Source organism: Budorcas taxicolor, chromosome 7, assembly GCF_023091745.1.
Source record: "Budorcas taxicolor isolate Tak-1 chromosome 7, Takin1.1, whole genome shotgun sequence".
Taxonomy (NCBI): domain Eukaryota; kingdom Metazoa; phylum Chordata; class Mammalia; order Artiodactyla; family Bovidae; genus Budorcas; species Budorcas taxicolor.
In genome coordinates, this window is record NC_068916.1 from 10,348,115 (window position 1) to 10,364,178 (window position 16,064).

The following is a 16,064-nucleotide window of genomic DNA, read 5'->3' on the forward strand; positions in this document are numbered from 1 at the left end:
CTATGTAGATAAGCCAGGTAATTCAGGTCTTGTTACTCCTCCTGCATTAACACTCCTGTCTTCAAGAGCTGTAAACCTTCTAGCACTTCACCACAATACTGAATTCGAATATTCTCAAAAGTCTAATACTGAGGAATTTGCTTTAACTAACACTTTGGATCTTCAAAGCATTGACTTGTGGGGTCAAGTCAGTATCTCAAGACAATTATTCTTCTTCTCCTTAGAAAAGAGAGTAACATTGTGTCTTTAATTCAAAAACAAAACAAAACAAAAACTGGGGCACCAAATTAATTGGCTTCATGATAATATTAAAAAAAACAATTAAGAATTTCAAACTTATGCCACAAATTCACAGATATCATTAGTTCTTTATTATAAAATACTTAGTAGTTACAGGAGGAGGTACACTTAGATTTTATGCACCGTAACCTAGCTTAGCATAACAAAGAGATTCTTTGATTTTTTTTTTTTAGGAAATTTCAATCTATGAAGTAATACTTTTATAAACTCTATTTTCCATTGTAGAAATGTATCTTAGAGGGATTTAATATTCTGTCCAATATAAACCAAGTAAGGAGTGCAGTCTTGATTGAGAATTCCATCAGGATGCTTCTAACTCTCAAAGTCTGGGGCACTGGTCATCAACCAGAATTGATTTGTCCTCTGGGGATATTGGCAATGTCTGAATTGTTTTTCAACTGCTCAGTCATGTCTGACTCTCTGCAACCCCATGGACTGCAGCATGTCAGGCTTCCCTGCCCTTCACTATCTCATGGAGCTTGCTCAAACTCATGTCCATTGAGTCGATGATGCCACCCAACCATTTCATCTTCTGTCACCCCCTTCTCCTCCTGCCCTCAATCTTTCCCAACATCAGGATCTTTTTCAGTGAGTCAGTTCTTCACATCAGGTGGCCACAATATTGGAGCTTCAGCACGAGTCTATCCAGTGAATATTCAGGGTTGATTTCCTTTAGAGTTGACTGGTTTGATCTCCAGTGGCTCTAAAATAACTGTAGGAAACAAAATAGATAGAAAAATATTAAACTAATTTATATAAATATAAAATGTTTGTCATTAAGTGACCTTGATATAAGTAATTAATTTACGATTATGTTGCCAAAACCTTGGGAATAAACAAATGTAACAAGAGCCTTCTAAAAGAGGGTATAACAGTATCTAAAAGTTATAACTTTATCTTATATAAAAATATATGGATTTAAAGATGCTTTGGAAGCTAATCTTCAATCAAGTGTAAAAGAGAATGCCTTGCAGCTGATGGACAAAGGTGACACAAGTTTCAGAAACAGATCTATTCATAAAACTACAAAGGAAAGAAAGAAGAAGAAGCGAGATTTGAAATCTAGTTGTACATATGCATAAAGGGTGATGTATTAGAACAAAGCGTGCAGAAGAACCTCCACTTTGTATTTTGTTTGAAGTACAGATTCTCAAGTGAATAACAACAAAGTGACAGCTCTATTCTTTCTGTAAAAAAGGGGGAACACATTATGAATGACTAGATAGAATTAACCACACACAATGTATACATTTTTACTTTCTCCCTGGTAAATTTATATGTATATAAATGAACACATGGAAAACAGCTGGCTGGTGAAAAAAAAAATCTCCCATTTGTTTGAATAAGTACAAACGAAAAGGGAATAGAAACACTGAGACCTCACTATACGAAAGTAAAGGACTCCTACAGATAATTATGATACAGAGAGTATATGTCTAACAAACCTGCAGACACATTCAGCTTCATAGGTGAATTGCAAAGTAAAACTTGTTAACACATCTCTTTTCACCTATAATTTTATTTCATGTGAATACACATTCTGAGATGATACCATGAGAGGTAAATCTCATAAATTTCTTTTCAAGAAAATATTTTCAAGCATTCTTTGCTCTGGATTTTTTTCATCAATACAAAAATTCAAATAAGCCCCATTTTATTTTATTTTTTAAAAGATAAATTTATTTTAACTGGAGAAGCATCTTCACTTCATTGTATATCTATCTTCAGCTAATGCCTTAGTCCTCTACTTCAGTTAATTCCAAAGATCCAGGATCAGATGGTAGTTCTACTTTTAATTTTTTCAGGAACTTCATACTATTTCACATAGTGGCTGTGACGATTTACATCCTCATCAATAGTGCACAAAGGTTCACTTTTCCACACATCTTCAGCAACATTATTTATCTCATCTTTTTCATAATAGTGACTCTAAATGATGTAAGACGATATTTCTTTGTGATTTAGATGTTGACTTCCCTAATGGATAGTCATATTGAACACCTTTTTGTGTACTTGTTGGCTGTTTGTCTTTTTTTAAAGAATAGGATACAGGATGCTTGGGGCTGGTGCACTGGGATGACCCAGAGAGATGATATGGGGAGGGTGATGGGAGTGGGGTTCAGGGTTGGGAACTCATGTACACTTGTGGTGGATTCATGTCAATGTATGGCAAAACCAATACAGTATTGTAAAATAAAAAAATAACATTTTTAAAAAATTTTAAAAAGAATAAATTTCTATCCAGTTCTTTGCTCATTTTCTAATTGGATTATTTGAGTTTTACTATTGAGTTGTAGGAGTTCCTTATATATTTAGAACATATTTAGATATAGGGCTTGAAATATTTTATTTTTTAAATATAAATTTATTTATTTTAATTGGAGGTTAATTACTTTACAATATTGTATTGGTTTTGCCATACATTAAAATATTTTCTTTCATTCCATCAGTTTCCTCCAACACTTTGGCCACCTGACGAGAAGAGCTGACTCATTAGAAAAGACCCTGATGCTGGGAAAGATTGAAGGCAAGGGGAGAAGGGGATGACAGAGGATGAGATGGTTGGATAGTATCACCAATTCAGTGGGCATGAGTTTGAGCAAGCTCTGAGAGATGGTGAAGGACAGGGAAGCCTGGAGTGCTGCAGTCCATGGGGTTGCAAAGAGTCAGACAAGACTGAGCGACTGAACAACAACAACAATCAGTTGCCTCTTCATTTTGTAGACTATTTTACTGCAAAGAAGATTTTTAGTTTAGTATTTCCCCATTTAAAAATTTTTATTTTTGTTCCTTGAATTTTTGGTGTCATGTCCAGAGAAATCATTGACAATATCAATCTCAGGGAGGTGTTCCTTGTAGTTTATTCTAGGAATTTTACAATTTTAGTTTTTATGTTTAATTTCTTAATCCATTTCAAGTTAAATTTTTATTTGTGCAGGATAGGGATCCATTTATTATCCAGTTTTACCAACACATTTTCTGAAGACACTGCTCTTTCTTAATTGAATTTTCTGGGCTCTGTTAAATAATAGTAGATGGTATATAAAAGGATTTATTTTCAGGCTCTCAATTCTATTCAGTTATGGCCATTTTTATGCTAGTAGTATACAGGTTTAATTACTATAGTTTTATAATGAAATTTGAAATCAGGAAGTATGATGCCTCCAACTTTCTTCTTTTTCAAGATTGTTTTGGCTATTTGGGATCTTTTATGATTCCATAAAAGTTTTAAGATTTTAAAATATGTTTCTTCAGATAATGCCTTTAGAATATTGTTAGTAATTTCATAGAAACTGTAGATGGATTTGAGAAGTAAGGACAGTCTAAAAATATTAAATCTTTGGATCCACAAATAAAGAAAATCTTTCAATTTATTAGTATCTTGGTTCAATTTCTTTCATCAGTATCTCATAGTTTTGTGTGCCTTTCACTTCCTTGGTTAAATTTACTCTTAGGCATTTGTTATTTTGATGCTATTATAATGTTGTTTTAATTTCTGTTTTGATGGCTTACTGTTAGTGTATAAAGCAAAATTTTTGTATGTTGATCTTATATTAACATATGTTGATTTGGTATACTAAAACTTAACTATTTTGTCCATTGTTTCTAACAACTTCTGGTGAAGTCTTTAGGGATTTATATTCAAACAGAGACAGTTTTCTTCCTTTTTAGATGATTTTTGTTTCTTTTTCTTGTCTAACTGATTTAGGTAAAACTTTTAGTGCTATGTTGAATTGCAATCATGACACTGACACCCTTGTCTTGTCCCTTATCTTAGAGAGAAAACTTTGAAACTGTCACTGTTGAGTATGATAACTGTGACTTGTCACATTATTTTGAGGAATGATCCATTTATTCTAAATTCGTTGAGACTGTGTATCATAAAAGGAAGTTGAGTACAAAGTTGAAGTTGTATTTACTTTATCTTTAGTTCTATCAGTGTGGTGTGTGTATCGTGTATTTCTTTGCGCATAGGGAACCACCCTTATATTCTAGAAATAAATATCACTTGATCACGATGAATATTTCTCTCTTATTGATAGTTTATGCATCTATGTTAATTAGGAATACCAATTTGTCATTTTCTTTTCTTGTAGGGTCTTTTCTGGTTTTGGTAGCAAGTTAAGAGTGTCCTAGGAAAAAGAATTTGGGAGTATTCCCACCTCTTAAATCATTTGGTGGAGTTTGAGAAAAATTGTTATTTCATTACATTTTGGTAGGATTCACACTAAAATCATCAGATCCCTGCTTTTGTCTGCTTTTTGTTGCTGCTGTTTTGGGGAAGTTCATGGTTACTGATTCATTTGCCTTACACTTTATTTGTTGGTTCAGACTTTCTATTTCTTCACAGTTTTGTCTTGGCAGTCAAAGCCCTTCAGCAATCAGCCTGTCAAGGGTATTCTGACAGTATACACAGATGGAGGTGTTCAAGGCAAGGAGTAGAGTGTACTGAGAGACAGAAGTCTCCACAATTCAGTGGAGAAATAATATTAGCAAATACAAACTCATATAAAATGTCACATGGTGACAGGTGAAATGAAGAAAAAGAAAGGGGGAACAGAGAAGTAAGTGGCTGAGGTGGTATTCTTTACTGAGCATTTAGGAAGGTTGGCAAACAAGGTAACCTTTGCAGAGACTTCAAGGAAGAGAGGTGAGGAGCTGAAGACAGGGCCTGCCTGAAAGGTGGAATGGTCAGTGCAAAGACCCCAAAGATGCCATTTGTTTTAGGTATTTGGTCTCCAAAAGAAGCCAGTTTCCCAAAGGGAATATGAAAGAGGGATGGTGATGGGAGATGGGGCCAGAGGATGTCAGGGAATGACATGACCTTCCTCTGCTCCTGAACTTCAAGGCATGAGGAGTCCCTAATCCACATGTTGTTCCTTGTACTTCATTAATTTTGTTTCCAAGAATACTGAACATAGAAATATATCCCCATTTTGTTTTTCTGTTCAATTAACATTCTGTCATCTATATTTCCAGGGGAAAATTTTGATGTCTATGAGCTAAGGTCCTCCTGTTCTAAGGACACTCATGTCCCACAATACACACACGCGCACACACACACACACACACGTGCACTTGTGCAACACAGCACTGTGATCTCTTGTGGCCTTGGGGGAGTCAAGAGTCTTTTCACCTCCAACCACACCATTTAGGAATGGAATGATGCAAGGCAAGATTGTGAACATCAGATTATCTCTGCCCTAATATATGTACAAATAGTACCCAGATTCTAGTTGCTAAGCTTTCTATAGACATGTAAACGTGGTCTTCAATTTTAATATGATCATTTTGTGCCATGTATGTCTTTCATAGGTATAGTAAGTGAATAAATATGAACAATAAAGATGATCTAATAAGCTTAGTCCCTGATAAATTGCTATGAGGGGAAAGTTTCTTTGATTCTAGCAGCATTTCAAACCCAGCTGTATCCCCTTGATGTCCAAAATACCTAACAAAGCAGCAAAATAATTCATCCAAAAGAGAGAGGAGTGATGTCTTCATGGTGTCAAGACACCTTAGTGATTGACTATCTTCTTAGAAAAATGAGCAAAGGGAATAATAATAAACACACAACTCAGAAGAGAAAAATAATGAAGTGCAGGAAAAGGGTTGATTTTTAAGGATGAAATGGTGAAAACTTTTTTATTTTATTGTTTTAACTTTTATTTCATATTGAGTATAGTTGATTAACAGGCTTCCCAGGTGACCCAGTGGTAAAGGACCCATCTGCAATGCAGAAGATGCAGGTTTGATTCCTGAGTTGAGATCTCCTGGAGAAGGAAATGGCAACCCATTCCAGTATTCTTGCCTGGAGAATCCTATGGACAAAGGAGCCTGGTGGGCTACAGTCTATGGGGTCGCAAAAGAGTCTGACACAACTTATCGACTAAACAATAACAACAACATAGTTGATTAAGTGTGTGTTCATTTCAGCAGCAAAGTAGTTACAGCAAAGTAATCCAGTTATACATATTCATGTATCTATTTTTTTCAAGAATTTTTCCTGTTTAGGTTATGGGCTCCCTTGTAGCTCAGCTGGTAAAGAATCCTCCTGCAATGCAGGTTTGATTCCTGGGACAGAAGATTTGCTGGAGAAGGGATAAGCTTCCCATTCCAGTATTCTTGGGCTTCTCTGGTGGCTAAGCTGGTAAAGAATCTGCTTGCAGTGCAGGAGACCTGGGTTTGATCCCTGGGTTGGGAAGATCCTCCAGAGAAAGGCATGGCTACCCACTGCAGTATTCTGGCCAGGAAAATTCCATGGACTGGGTCACAAAAAGTCAAACATAAATAAGAGATTTCACTTCACTTTGTAGAATATTGAGCAGAGTTCCCTAGCACAGGGGATTTTTATTTAATTTATTTTTATTTTAATTGGAGGCTGAGTACTTTACAATATTGTGGTGGTTTTTGCCATACATTCACATGAGTCAGCCATGGGTGTACATGTGTTCCCCATCCAGACCCTCCCTCTCACCTCCCTCCCCATCCCATCTCTCAGGGTCATCCCAGTGCACCAGCCCTGAGCACTTTGCCTCATGCATCGAACCTGGACTGGTGATCTATTTCACATATGATAATATACATATTTCAAAGCTATTCTCTCAAATCATCCCACCCTCGCCTTCTCCCACAGAGTCCAACAGTCTTTTCTTTACATCTGTGTCTCTTTTGCTGCCTCGCATATAGGGTCATCATTATCATCTTTCTAAATTCCATATATATGCATTAATATACTGTATTGGTGTTTTTCTTTCTGACTTACTTCACTCTGTATAATAGGTTCTGGTTTTATGCACCTCATTAGAACTGATTCAAATGCATTGTTTTTAATAGCTGAGTAATATTCCGTTGTGCATATGTACCACAGCTTTCTTATCCATTCGTCTGTTGATGGACATGTAGATTGCTTCCATGTCCTGGCTATTTTAAACAGTGCTGTAATGAACATTGGCGTACACGTGTCTCAATTCTAATTTCCTCAGTGTGTATGCCCAGCAATGGGATTGCTGGGTCGTATGGCAGGTCTATTTCCAGCTTTTAAAGGAATCTCTACACTGTTCTCCATAGTGGCTGTACTAGTTTGCATTCCCACCAACAGTGTAAGAGAGTTCCTTTATCTCTGCAACCTCTCCAGCATTTATTGTTTGTAGACTTTTGGATCGCAACCATTCTGACTGGTGTGAGATGGTACCTCATTGTGGTTTTGATTTCATTTCTCTCTGATAATGAGTGATGTTGAGCGTCTTTTCATGTATTTGTTAGCCATTTGTATGTCTTCTTTGGAGAAATGTCGGTTTAGTTCTTTGGCCCATTTTTTGATTGGGTTGCTTATATTTCTGGAATTGAGCTGCAGGAGCTGCCTGTATATTTTTGAAATTAATCCTTTGTCAATTGCTTCTTTTGCTATTATTTTCTCCCATTCTGAAGGCTGTCTTTTCACCTTGCTTATAGTTTCCTTCATTGCACAAAAACTTTTAAGTTTAATAGGTCTTATTTGTTAATTTTCACTTTTATTTCCATTACTCTGGGAGGTGGGTCATAGAGGATCCTGAGGTAATTTATGTCAGAGAGTGTTTTGCCTATGTTCTCCTCTAGGAGTTTTATGGTTTCTGGTCTTACATTTAGATCTTTAATCTATCTGAGTTTATTTTTGTGTATGATGTTAGAAAGTGTTCTAGTTTCATTCTTTTACAAGTGATTGACCAGTTTTCTCAGCACCGCTTGGTAAAGAGATTGTCTTCTCTCTATTGTATATTCTTGCCTTCTTTGTCAAAATTAAGATGTCCATAGGTGCGTGGGTTTATCTCTGGGCTTTCTATTTTGTTCCACTGATCTATATTTCTGTCTTTGTGCCAGTACTATGCTGTCTTGATGACTGTGGCTTTGTAGTAGAGGCTGAAGTCAGGCAGGGTGATTCCTCCAGTTCCATTCTTCTTTCTCAAGATTGCTTTGGCTATTCAAGGTTTTCCCTATTTCTGTACAGATTGTGAAATTATTTGTTCTTTTTTTTAAAAATATAAATTTATTTATTTTAAGTGGAGGTTAATTACTTTACAATAATGTATTGGTTTTGCCATACATCAACATGAATCCACCACAGGTATACATAAGTCCCCCATCCAGAGCCCCCCTTCCTCCTCCCTCCCCATACCATCCCTCTGGGTCTTCCCAGTGCACCAGCCCCGAGCAACCAGTATCATGCTTCGAAATTGGACTGGCAATTTGTTTCATATATGATATTATACATGTTTCAGTGCCATGCTCCCAAATCATCCCACCCTCTCCCTCTCCCACAGAGTCCAAAAGACTGTTCTATACACCCATGTCTCTTTCTAATTCTCTGAAAAATACCGTTGGTAGCTTGATAGGGATTGCATTGAATCTATAGATTGCTTTGGGTAGTATACTCATTTTCATTATATTGATTCTTCCGATCCATGAACATGGTACATTTCTCCATCTATTTGTGTCATCTTTGATTTCTTTCACCAGTGTTTTATAGTTTTCTATACATAGGTCTTTTGTTTCTTTCAGTTCAGTTCAGTCGCTCAGTCGTGCCCAACTCTTTGAGACCCCATGAATTGAAGCACGCCAGGCCTCCCTGTCCATCACCAACTCCCGGAGTGCACTCAGACTCACATCCATCGAGTCAGTGATGCCATCCAGCCATCTCATCCTCTGTCATCCCCTTCTCCTCCGGCCCTAACAATGTTTTCTCATTGTTAGTGTATAGGAATGCAAGGGATTTCTGTGTGTTGATTTTATATCCTGCAACTTTGCTGTATTCATTAATTAACTTTAGTAATTTTCTGGTGGGGTCCTTAGGGTTTTCTATATAGAGGATTATGTCATCTGCAAAGAGTGAGAGTTTTACTTCTTCTTTTCCAATCTAGATTCCTTTTATTTCTTTTTCTGTTCTGATTGCTGTGGCCAAAACTTCCAAAACTATGTTGGATATTAGTGGTGAGAGTGGGCATCCTTGTCTTGTTCCTGACTTTAGGGGAAATGCTTTCAATTTTTCCCATTGAGGATAATGTTTGCTGTGGGTTTATTATATACAGCTTTTATTGTGTGGAGGTTTGTTCCTTCTATGCTTGCTTTCTGGAGAGTTTTTATCATAAATGGATGTTGAGTTCTGCCAAAGGTTTTCTCTGCATCTATTGATGTAATCGTATGGTTTTTATCTTTGAATTTGTTAATGTGGTGTATCACATTGATTGATTTGTGAATATTTAAGAATCCTTGCATCCTTGGGATAAAGCCTACTTGGATATGATGTATGAACTTTTTAATATGCTGTTGGACTCTGTTTGCTAGAATTTTGTTAAGGATTTTTGCATCTATGTTCATCAGTGATATTGGCCTGTAGTTTTCTATTTTTGTGTCATCTTTGTCGGGTTTTTGTATTAGGATGATGGTGGCCTAATAGAATGAGTTTGGAAGTTTACCTTCCTCTGAAATTTTCTGGAAGAGTTTGGGTAGGATAGGTATTAGCTCTTCTCTAAATTTTTGGTGGAATTCAGCTGTGAAGCCATCTGGTCCTGGGCTTTTTTGGTTGGAAGATTTCTGATTATGGTTTTGATTTCCATGCTTGTGATGGGTCTGTTAAGATTTTCTATTTATTCCTGGTTCAGTTTTGGAAAGTTATACTTTTCTAAGAATTTGTCCATTTCTTCCAAGTTGTCCATTTTATTGGCACATAGTTGCTGGTAGTAGTCTCTTATGATCCTTTGTATTTTTGTGTTGTCTGTTGTGATTTGTCCATTTTCATTTCTAATTTTGTTGATTTGATTCTTCTCCCTTTGTTTCTTGATGAGTCTGGCTAATGGTTTGTCTATTTTATTTATCTTCTTGAAGAACCAGCTTTTAGCTTTTTTGATTTTTGCTATGGTCTCTTTTGTATTTATTTCTGCCCTAATTTTTGTGATTTCTTTCCTTCTACTAACTCTGGAGTTCTTCATTTCTTCCTTTTCTAGTTGCTTTAGGTGTAGAGTTAGGTTATTTATTTGACTTCTATCCTGTTTCTTGAGGTAGGCTTGTATTGCTATGAACCTTCCCCTTCAGTTCAGTTCAGTTCAGTCACTCAGCTGTGTCCGACTCTTTGTGACCCCATGAACCACAGCACACTAGGCCTCCCTGTCCATCACCAGCTCCCGGAGTCCACACAAACCCATATCCATTGAGTCAGTGATGCCATCAAACCATTTCATCCTCTGTTGTCCCCTTCTCCTCCTGCCCTCAATATTTCCCAGCATCAGGGTCTTTTCCAGTGAGTAAACTCTGCACATGAGGTGGTCAAAGTACTGGAGTTTCAGGTTTAACATCAGTCCTTCCAATGAACACCCAGGACTGATCTCCTTTAGGATGGACCAATTGGATCTCCTTGCAGTGCAAGGGACTCTCAAGAGTCTTCTCCAACTCCACAGTTCAAAAGCATCAATTCTTCAGTGCTCAGCTTTCTTTATAGTCCAACTCTCACACCCATACATGACTACTGGAAAAACCATAGCCTCGATTAGAAGGACCTTTGTTGGCAAAGTAATGTCTCTGCTTTTTAATATGCTGTCTAGGTTGGCCATAACTTTCCTTCCAAGGAGTAAGCGTCTTTTAATTTCATGGCTACAATCACCATCCACAGTGATTTTGGAGCCCCCCCAAATAAAGTCAGCCACTGTTTCCATTGTTTTCCCATCTATTTGCCATGAAATGATGGGGCCAGATGCCATGATCTTGGTTTTCTGAATTCTGAGCTTTAAGCCAACTTTTTCATTCTCCTCTTTCACTTTCATGAAGAGGCTTTTTAGTTCTTCTTCACTTTCTGCCACAAAGGTGGTGTCATTTGCACATCTGAGGTTATTGATATTTATCCCAGCAATCTTGATTCCAGCTGTGCTTCATCCAGCCCAGCATTTCTCATGATGTACTCTGCATATAATTAAGCAACGTGACAATATACCAGTCTGCTGTTCCATGTCCAGTTCTAACTGTTGCTTCCTGACCTGCATACAGGTTTCTCAAGAGTCAGGTCAGGTGGTGTAGTATGCCCATCTCTTTCAGAATTTTCTCTTTAGCACTGCTTTTACTCATTCCCATAGGTTTTGGGTTGTTATGTTTTAATTTTCATTCATTTCTATGCATATTTTGATTTCTGTTTTGATTTTGTCTGTGATTTATTGGTTTTTCAGAGTTTTTTTTTTTTTTTAGTTTCCATATGTTTGTATTTTTTCATAGTTTTTCCTGTGTAGTTGATGTCTAATCTTAGCACATTGTGATCAGAAAAGATTCTTGAGATGATTTTGATTTTTTTTTGAATTTACCAAGGCTAGATATATGGCCCAGGATGTGATCTATCCTGGAGAAGGTTCCATGTGCACTTGAGAAAAAGATGAAATTCATTGTTTTAGGGTGAAATGTCCTATAGGTATTAATTGGATCTAACTGGTACAGTGTATCATTTAACGTTTGTGTTTCCTTGCTAATTTTCTGTTTAATTGATCTATCCATAGGTGTGTGTGGGGTATTAAAGTCTCCCACTATTATGGTGTTACTGTTAATTCCCCCTTTCATATTTGTTAGCATTTGCCTTACATATTGCAGTGCTCCTATGTTCGGTGCATAGATATTTATAATTGTTATATCTTCTTCTTGGATTGATTCTTTGATCATTATGTAATGTCCTTCTTTGTCTCTTTTCACAATCTTTGTTTCAAAGTCTATTTTATCTGATATGAGTATTGTGACTCCTGCTTGCTTTTGGTCTCCATTTGCGTGAAATATCTTTTTCCAGCCCTTCACTTTCAGTTTTTATGTGTCCTTGGGTTTGAGGTGGGTCTCTTGTAGACAACATATATAGGGGTCTTGTTTTTTTATCCATTCAGCCAGTCTTCGTCTTTTGATTGGGGCATTCAACCCATTTATATTTAAGGTAATTATTGATAAGTATGAGACCGTTGCCATTTACTTTGTTGTTTAGGGTTCACGTTTATAATACTTTTCTGTGTTTCCTGTCTAGAGAAAATCCTTTAGCATTTCTTGGAGAGCTGGTTTGGTGGTGCTGAATTCTCTGAACTTTTGCTTGTTTGTAAAGCTTTTGATTTCTGGCTCAGAAGATAGGATATTATTCTATTTTATTCTACTGTTGGTTCCCTCTAGAGTGCTTTTGATCTCAGCTATTGCATTATTCATTATTGATTGACTCTTTTTTATTTCTTCAAGGTCCTTGTTAAACTTTTCTTGCATCTTCTCAATCCTTTTCTCCAGATTATTTATCTGTAACTCCATTTTGTTTCCAAAATTTTGGATCATTTTTACTATCATTATTCTGAATTCTTTCTCAGTTAGACTCCCTATCACCTCCTCTTTTGTTTGGTTTGGTGGGCTTTTATCATGTTCCTTTACCTGCTGAATATTCCCCTGCCTTTTCATCTTGTTTAGGTTGCTGTGTTTGGCGTGGCTTTTCTGTATGTTGGAAGTCTGTGGTTCCTCTTTATTGTGGAGGTTCCTCCCTGTGGGTGGGGTTGGACGAGTGGCTTGTGAAGGTTTCCTGGTTAGGGAAGCTTGTGTCAGTGTTCTTGTGGGTGGAGCTGGATCTCCTCTCTGGAGTGCAATGAGTGTCCAGTAGTGAGTTTTGAGGTGTTTATAGGTTTGATGTGACTTTCGGCGACCTGTATTTCTGTGCTCAGGGTTATGTTCCTGTTTTGTTGGAGAATTAGCTTGCTATGTCTTGCTCTGAAACTTATTGGATCTTGGGTGGAGCTTGGTTTCAGAGTAGGTATGGAGGCTTTTGGATGAGCTTTTGTCAATTAATGGTCCCTAGAGTCAGGAGATTTCTGGTGATCTCAAGTTTTCGTTTTAGGCCTCCTGCCTCTGGCTTTCAGTCTTATTCTTGTAGTAGCCTCAAGACTTTTCCATCCATACAGCACTGATGATGAAACATCTAGGTTAATGGTGAAAAGATTGTCCACAGTGAGGGACGCCCAGAGAGGTTCACAGAGTTATATGAAGATGAGAAGCGTGATGAGGGAGATAGAGGTGACCAGGAGGAGAAGAGAGGGAATCAAAAGGGGAGAAAGCAGTTCTAGCTGATAATCAATTTTCTATTTGCTCTCCACAGTCTGGAACACTCAGAGAGGTTCATGGAGTTCCACAGAGAAGAGAAAAGGGAGGAAGGAGATAGAGGTGACCAGGAGAAGAGGAGGGGGAGTCAAAAGGAGATGGACTGATCTAACCTGTGATCAGTTCCCTAAGTTTTCTCCACAGACTGGGACACCCAAAGAGATTCACAGAGTTAAGTAGAGAAGAGAAGGGGAAGGGAGGAAATAGAGCTAACCTGGGGGAGAAAAATGAGAGTCAAAAGGGGAGAGAGCAATCAAGCCAGTTATCACACTCCTGAGTAAAAACGGATACTGAAGATTGGATTCTTAAAGGCACAAAACTGATGACAAATACCAAAAGGCAAAGATTAAAAATCTAGAGTAGAGGTTAGACTCTCAAATGTACAATATTTTTAAAAAATCACAAAAGTTATATAAAAATATGAAATTTGCTTTAAAAATAGGGTCTTTTTTTCATGGTAATAGTAGGTTTTAAAAATGAAAATTAAAGGATTAATAGAGAACTTAAAAATAAAGAATTGAAAAGAAATTTTAAAATGATAGTAGTAAAATATATCTAGGAATTTCTCTGGAGCTGTTGAGAGCAGTGTCTGGTCAGTTCAGTTTCAGATAGTTCCTTTTTCCACCTTATACTCTTCTCAAGGTGTATAGGTCCCTTCCAATGTAGTCATGTTAACTACAGGGTTTTAATCTGTTGCACCTGTCACTTCCAGAGCAGTTCCCTCTTCTTTATTTATTTTGGCTTCCTCTGTTTGCAAGTCTCTTCAGTATCTAACTTCTTCCCTGACACAAGGGGGCGAAGTTGGTCATTCATTTAGGCTCACTTGTTCAATTGGGCTGCAGGGAGGGAGGAACACTGCATACAAATATCACTGGCATGTGTGGGGAGTGCTCACAGTGTCTGGGTCACACTGGGTTTGCCCCCGCTCATGGCATGTGTGTGCTTTCCTGGTCTACCCTGCTTAGGCTTCAGGTTGCTCTGCCAGGAACTGTCTGAGGCAGGCCCTGGGTTGCCTGCACTTCCCAGATCTACGTCGCTCAGGTTCAGGTTCTCGAGTACTCCACAAAAGCACAGACTCAGTTGGACCTGCGTTTTGTGCTCTTCCCAGGCCCGAGCAGGTCAGGCGACCAACTGCTTGGCGAGGGTGCACCCCAGGTGTGGTACATCTTATCACCTCCCCGGTCCCAGCCACTCAGTTTCCTGGGTGGTGTGTGTCTCTTCTGGGGAGCTGATCTCTGGCTGCGACCCTCCTGACAGATGTCAACCGTCCAGGATCCCAGGAAGACTTGGTTAGTGACTGAGAGCCTGCTCGCAGTTTGGGAGGGGATGCCGTCTTTGGGGCCGAGTTTGCCCCTTTCTTTCTGGCTCTGGCTGGCACCTGCCTGCCTCCCTGCATTAGTGGGGGATGGGCTGGTCTGCAGCCGGCTAGCTCTCCCCTGGTATTCGCTCAGTCCTTTGTTCTGTGATCTGCCCGGCAGTGCCTTAGATTAGAGCTTTTCGCGGGAAAGTTCTCTTTCTTTCTCCTCTTTTTTCCCCCCCTCTCTGGCTATCCCACAGTTTGGGTTTCTATCTCATGTTAGCTCCCTTGGGTTGCCCTCAGGGCATTCAGGCCCAGTCCTTACCCTAAGCAGTGCAGCCTGCACCTCCCAGTTCAGCCCCCGCTTTCTGGCGGCTGACGCGAGCATCTGGGCTACTTCTCTGCTAGGAGTTGTAGCTGGGCCCGTAATCTGTGGATTTTATTTACTTATTTTTTCCTCCTGGTTATGTTGACCTCTGAGATCCCAGAACCCCACAGACCCACCGGTGAGAGGGTCTCCTGGTGTTTGGAAACTTCTCTTTTAAGACTGCCTCCCTGGGACAGTTCTCCGTCCCTAACTCTTTTGTCTCTCTTTTTTTGTCTTTTCTATTTTGCCCTAACTCCTTTTGAAGACAATGGGCTGTCTTTCTGGGTGCCTGGTGTCCTCTGCCAATGTTCAGAAGTTGTTTTGTGGTATTTGCTCTGCGTTCAAATGACCTATCAATGAATTTGTGGGGGAGAAACTGGTCTCCCCATCCTATTCCTCCACCATCTTAGGGCTGCCTCTGGATTTTTATTTTAAAATTACGTTTTATTGCAGTATAATTGCTTTACAATGTTGTGTTCCTAAATATTTTGCAATGTGAGAATTTTGGTACCGGAAAAACATGCTTTAAATTTTAGATCTGCCTCATGTTACTTGTTTGAACTTTCAGAGCCAAATGAAGCAATCTGAATGCTAATATACTTTCTTGAACATTGAGGATAGAGGTATCCAATATTCTAAGGGGTCAACAGCTTAGACCCCGCTGTGAAAAGCTTAGCGTAGTTCCTACCTGTTGGTAAGTGTATGACTATCACTGAGGATGAAATTGCTGGCTTTCCTTGTATCTCTCAAGTGCCTCCGTTGTCCTCCCCTCCTTGGTCCACATTTCCACAACCTTATTTCAGTTCCTTGTCCTCTCTCCTGCTTATTGCTGCTGGTACCCCTCTAGCAGATACCCACATTAATCCAGTGAGATCTTTCTAGATGAAAAAGCTGATCATGGAACTCTCACAGTTGCATTCAATCCCAGTGACTCCCCACTGCAGAATGAAACCAAAGTTCTGTAGCTTCAACCAAGAGGCT